Here is a 6,000-nt window from a genome sequence, read left to right as displayed (position 1 = left end):
GAGCCACCCAGGTGCCCCACACTTGTCTTTTTCTTACTAACCAGGAAGAACTGTTCTTATATTTAAGTATATTAACTTTGTTGGCTACCCATTTGCGAATATATTCTCATATATTTCTCAAAACTTCATATTTGTATTTTTAACTCCATAGATTTTTGTTACACAGATACTGTTGATATTTATGAGGTTAAATGTATGAATTTTTTTAGAAATTTATAGAATTTGTCTTTAATTTCATGTAGAAAGACCTCTCCAAAATTATATAAATATTCACTTATATTCATAGTGGAGTGAAAAAAAAAAAAAAAAAAGAAAACCCAATTAAGGAAGCTTAACTTTTTAATTTGATTTTCCTGCCTAATTTGCTTTCTAAAAACCCTATTGCCCATAATTAAAAGAGTCCATGGGCCTTACGAAGGCAACCATGACTTAATCATCCAAGAAGTCAGGGGGAAGGAGGGGCCCAGATGCCAGTGGAGACCCGCCCATAGGCCAGTGGAGCCTGGAAGCGAGTGGAGAACAGCGACCGGTCGCCAGGATGAAAGTGGGGGGGGGGGGGGATGGCGCAGCGCCTTTCCCGCCCCCCGCCCCAGTGTCCCTTCTGGGCTCCCCTGCCCCTCTTCTCCGTCCGGGGCTGGCGCCGCGTCCCCCACCCGCCACGCACCTTTGGCGTACCTGCCTTGTCCCTGGTCTCAGCCCTCACTTGCCCCGCCATCCCAGCCGAGGGCGGGTGAAGGGCTTGCGGAGGGGTGCGCGCTGGCGCGGCCGCCTTCAGCCTTGGCGCCGGTCCTTCCAGGTCGCTGCGCCCGCACGGTGCCCTCGGCGCGTATTGGGTCGCGCGGCGCGGCGGCCGGCCCCCGTGGCGACTTCCGGGGGTGTTTTGGGCCCGCCCCCCACCCCCGGGACCCTTAGAACCTCGGCTTACGCGGGGTGCCCGCCGGCTGCCACCTCCCGCCGCCAGCCCTGAATGGTTCTCTCTTGGTCCATCTGGCATCTGTTCTGACCCTGCCGTTCCCCACTCCGTGTCTCTCCCCTCCGGCCACCCGCCGAGGCAACCGGCCGGGTTCTGCTCCTCGCCTTCCCTGCCCCTGCTCTCGCGCCCCGCTTCGCGCGCCCTGCCTGCCTGTGCCCCGCTTCCCGCTGCAGCCCCCTCGCCTTCTGTGGCGAGAGGGGCTTGGGTTGGCTGGTGCGGGTTGGACGCGGTTGTTGGTAAAAGCGAGCTTTGGGGTGCTTGGGTAAGGAGAGGGATCCGGTTCGCCCCCGGTGGCTCTGGCCTGGCGGAAGGGATGGGGAGAGGGCAGTGTTGGGTGTCCGCCTCGGGGGCCAGTGGCAGCGCCCGACGGGACTGAGGGGGCCTCCCCCGTCAAGGGCCAGCAGCGTCGGGGTTTCCGTGCCCCGCGGGTTGGCCGCGGACGCAATCGGCGTCGAGGCGGGGTGGCCTGTGGCCTCGTGTCCCCCGTCCTGCTTCGCCTGTTCCCCCACCCCCTGTCCAGGTACCAAGCGCGTCCAGGGTTAGTGACCCTTTGGGGTTCGCCCGTCCGCCTATGGTCAGGGCGGTCGGCCCTGTGGGGAGGAGGGTTCCCTTCTCCCCGAGACTCCGCCGACCACCGCACCCCTGGGCCGTGGTTGCTGTGCCACGCCATGTTCTTTGCGCCGCCATTGGGAGGGGGCTATCCAGCAGCCCCGTCGGGCCGTGCATGCGCCCCGCGTTCCTCGATGTGGGGGGGTGCAGGTGGGAACCCCATGGGTGCCTGTGGAGTGAAAAAAAAAAGTTAAGAAAACCCAATTAAGGAAGCTTAAATATTTAATTTGAGTTTCCTGCCTAATTTCTTTCTGAAAACCCTATTGCCCATAATTAAAAGAGTCCATGGGCCTTACAAAGCCAACCATGACTTAATCCTCCAAGAAGTCATAGGGAAGGAGGCGCCCCGAGACAGTGGAGCCCCGCCCACATGCGAGTGGAGCCCCCAGGCGAGTGGAGAACAGTGGCGGGTCGCCCAGAGGAAATGGGGGGGATAGCGCAGCTCCTTTCCGCACCCCCGTGTCCCCTCTGGGCTCCCCTGCCCGTCTTCTCCGTCCGGGGCTGGCGCGGAGTCCCCCCACGCCCCGCCGCGCCCCTTTGGCGCGCCTGCCTTGTCCCTGGTCTCAGCCCTCCCGCGCCCGGCCTTCACCGCGGAGGGCGGGTCAAGGGCTTGCGGAGGGTTGGGCGCTCGCGCGCCGCTGCCTTCGCCCTCGGCGCGGGTCATCTCGGTCGCTGCGCCCGCAAGTTGCCCTCGGCGCGTCTCGGGACGCGCGACGCGGCGTCTGGTCCCCATGGCGCCTTGCGGGCCTGGTAAGGGCCCGGCCTCCACCCCGGGGGCCTCGAGCCTGGGCTCAAGAGGGGCGCCCGCCGCCTGCCCTGGATGGTTGCCTTCTGTGGCGAGAGGGGCTTGAGGTGGCGGGTGCGGGGAGGTACAAGGTTGTGGGTAAAAGCGAGCTTTGGGGTGCTTGGGTAGGGAGAGGGGTCCGGTCCTCCCCCGGTGGCTCTGGCGGGGGGGAAGGAATGGGGAGAGGGCGGTGTCGGTTGTTGGCCTCGGGGGCAAGTGGCGGCACCTGGCGGGACCGGGGCGGCCGGCAGCATCGGGCTTTCCGCTCCCCGCGGGTTAGCCAAGGACGCAATCGGCTTTGAGGCGGTGGTGGCCTGTGGCCTCGTGTCCCCCCTCCTGCTTCTCCTGTTCCCCCAACCCCTGTCCAGGTACCTAGCGCGTCCGTCGCGGAGGTTTAAAGACCCTTTGGGGGTCGCCCGTCCGCCTAGGGTTGGGGCGGTCAGGCCCGCTTGGAGGAGGGTTCCCTTCTCCCCCAGACTCCGCCGACCACCGCACCCCCTAGGCCGTGGTTGCTGCGCCACGCCACGGTCTTTGCGCGGCCATTGGGAGGGGGCTACCCTGCGGCCCCGTCCGGCCGTGGTGTGCCGGTGTTCCTCAATGTGTGGGGGCTCAGGGGGGAACCCCGTGAGCGCCTGGAATTGAAAAAAAAAAAAAGGAAAGAAAACCCTATTAAGGAGGCTTAAATTTTTAATTTGATTTTCCTTCCTAATTTGCTTTCTAAAAACACTATTGCCCATAATTAAAAGAGTCCATGGGACTTACAAAGGCAATCATGACTTAATCCTCCAAAAAGTCGGGGGGAAGGAGGCAACTAGATGCCAGTGGAACCCCGCCCATAGGCAAGTGGAGCCAGGAAGCATGTGGAGAAGAGCGATGCGTCGCCCAGATGAAAGGGGGGGGGGGGATGGCGCATCGCCTTCCCCGCCCCTCCCCCTTGTCCCCTCTGGGCTCCCCTGCCTCTCTTCTCCGTCTGGGTTGGCGCCACGTGTCCCCCACCGCCGCGCCCCTTTGGCGCGCCTGCCTTGTCCCTGCTCTCAGCGCTCCCGCGCCCCGCCTTCCCGCGGAGGGCGTGTCAAGGGCTTGCTGAGGGGTGCGCACTCTCGCGTCGCTGCCTTCGCCCTTGGCGCCGGTCCTTCCCGGTCCCTGCGCCCGCAAGTTGCCCTCAGCGCGTCTCAGAACGCGCGACGCGGCGTCTGGTTCCCGTGGCGCCTTCTGGGGCTGGTTCGGGCACGGCCCCCACCCCGGGGGCGTCGAGCCTGGGCTCACGCGGGGCGCCCGCCGTCCGCCCTGGATGGTTTTCTCTCAGCCCTTCCAGCGTCTGCTTTGACCCTGCAGTTCCACGCTCCGTGTCTCTTCCCTCCGGCACCACGCCCAGGCCTCGGGCCCGGGTTCAGCTCCTCGCCTGCCCTGCGCCTGCTCTAGCTCCCCGCTTCGCGCGCCCTGCCTGCCGGTGCCCCGCTTCCCGCTGCAGCCCCCTGGCCTTCTGTGGCGAGAGGGGCTTGGGTTGGTGGGTTCGGGGAGGTACACGGTTGTGGGTAAAAGCGAGCTTTGGGGTGCTTGGGAAGGGAGAGGGGTCCGGTCCTCCCCTGGTGGCTGTGGCCCGGGGAAGGGATGGGGAGAGGGCAGTGTCGGGTGTCGGCCTTGGGGGCGAGTGGCGGCGCCCTGCGGGACTGGGGCGGCCTCCCCCATCATCGGCCGGCAGCGTAGGGCTTTCCGCTCCCCGCGGGTTAGCCAAGGACGCAATTGGCTTTGAGGCGGTGGTGGCCTGGGGCCTCATGTCGCCCCTCCTGCTTCGCCTGTTCCCCCACCCCCTGTCCAGGTACCTAGCACGTCCCGTCGCGGAGATTTAAAGACCCTTTGGGGGTCGCCAGTCTGCTTAGGGTTGGGGCGGTCGGGCCCGTGGGGAGGAGGGTTCCCTTCTCCCCCAGACTCCGCCGCCCACCGCACCCCCGGGGCCATGGTTGCTGCGCCAAGCCACCGTTTTGCGCGGCCGTCGGGAGGGGGCCTCCTGGCGGTCCCGTCGGGCCTTGCTTGTGCTGAGTTCCTCGATGTGTGTGGGGGTCAGGTGGGAACCCCGTGAGCGCCTGAAAGTTAAAAAAAAAAAAAAAAAAGAAAGAAAGAAAGAAAAGAAAAGAAAATACAATTAAGGAGGCTTAAATTTTGAATTTGATTTTCCTGCCTAATTTGCTTTCTAAAAACCCTATTGCCCATAATTAACAGACTCCAAGGGCCTTAGAAAGGCAACCATGATTTAATCCTCCAAGAAGTCAGGGGGAAGGAGGCGCCCAGAGGCGAGTGAAGTACCGCCCAGTCGCGAGCGGAGTCCTAGGCAAGCGGATAACAGTGGCGGGTCGCCCGGAGGAAAGGGAGGAGGCATGGTGCAGCGCCTTTCCCGCCCACCCCCGAGTCCTCTCTGGGCTCCCCTGAAGGTCTTCACTGTCTGGGGCTGGCGCGTCGTCTCCCCACGCTGCGCCCCTTTGGCGCCCCTGCCTTGTACCTGGTCTCAGCCCTCCCGCGCCCCTCCTTCCCCGCGGAGGGCGGGTCAAGGGCTAGCGGAGGGGTGCGCTCTCGCGCCGCTGCCTTCACCTTCGGTGCTGCTCCTTCCTGGTCGCTGCGCCCATACGTTGCCCTCGGCGCTCTCGGGACGCGCGGCTGGGCGGCCGGTCCCCTTGGCGCCTTCCAGGATGATTCCGGCCCGCCCCCCACCCCCGGGGGCCTCAGAGCCTGGTCTCACGCGGGGCGCCCGCCGGCCGCCACCTTCTGCCGCCCGCCCTGGCTTTTTCTCTCTCGGTCCGTCGGACGTCTGCTCTGACCCTGCGGTTCCCCGCTCCTTGTCTCTCCCCTCCGGCCCCCCGCCCAGGCCTCGGGCCCCAGTTCCGCTCCTCGCCTTCCCTGCCCCTGCTCTCGCCCCCCGCTTCGCGCTCCCTGCCTGCCTGTGCCCCGCTTCCCGCTGCAGCCCCCTCGCGGCCAGAGGGGCTTGGGTTGGCGGGTGCGGGGAGGGACGCGGTTTTGGGTAAAAACGAGCTTTGGGGTGCTTGGGAAGGGAGAGGGGTCTGGTTCTTCCTCGGTGGCTCTGGCGCTGGGGTAGGTTTGGGGAGAGGGCGGTGTCGGGTGTTGGCATCAGGGGCAAGTGGCGGCGCCCGGCGGGACTGGGGGGGGCCTCCCCCGTCCCGGGCCGGCGGCGTCGGGGTTACCGCGCCCAGCGGGTTGGCCGCGGACGCAATTGGCATCGAGGCGGGGATGGCTTGTGGCCTCGTGTCCCCTCTCCTGCTTCGCCTGTTCCCCCACCCCCTGTCCAGGTACCAAGCGCATCCTGGCTGGGAGGTTTAAAGACCCTTTGGGCGTCGCCCGTCTGCCTAGGGTTCGGGCGGTCCGGTCCGTGGAGAGGAGAGTTCCCTTCTCCCCTAGACTCCGCCGCCCACCGCACCCCGGGAGCCGTGGTTGCTGCGCCACGCCACGGTTTTTGCGCGGCCGTCGGGGGTGGGCTACCCTGCGGCCTGGTCGGGCCGTGCGTGTGCCCGCCTGCGTGTGCCCGCGGAGGCGGCACCCCCAATAAGGGGGTCACTTCGCGGAGTAGACAGGAGGCCGGGAAATTTAGTTTTCTTTTGGCAAGGAGGATTTTACCAAACAGCTC

General features: G+C 64.8%; 1 long non-coding RNA gene across 1 annotated transcript; it reads left to right on the top strand.

Moving 5' to 3' along the window:
* Positions 1–2,614: 2,614 nt before the first annotated feature.
* On the top strand, positions 2,615–4,333 carry LOC131816517 (uncharacterized). Its single transcript, XR_009348089.1, has 2 exons — positions 2,615–2,795; positions 4,247–4,333. It is a non-coding gene; the product is annotated as an uncharacterized LOC131816517 (long non-coding RNA).
* Positions 4,334–6,000: the final 1,667 nt, after the last annotated feature.

Source organism: Mustela lutreola, chromosome 15 (assembly GCF_030435805.1).
Source record: "Mustela lutreola isolate mMusLut2 chromosome 15, mMusLut2.pri, whole genome shotgun sequence".
Classification (NCBI taxonomy): Eukaryota; Metazoa; Chordata; class Mammalia; order Carnivora; family Mustelidae; genus Mustela; species Mustela lutreola.
Note: the sequence above shows the minus strand (reverse complement) of the source record. Positions and strands in the feature narration are given on the sequence as shown.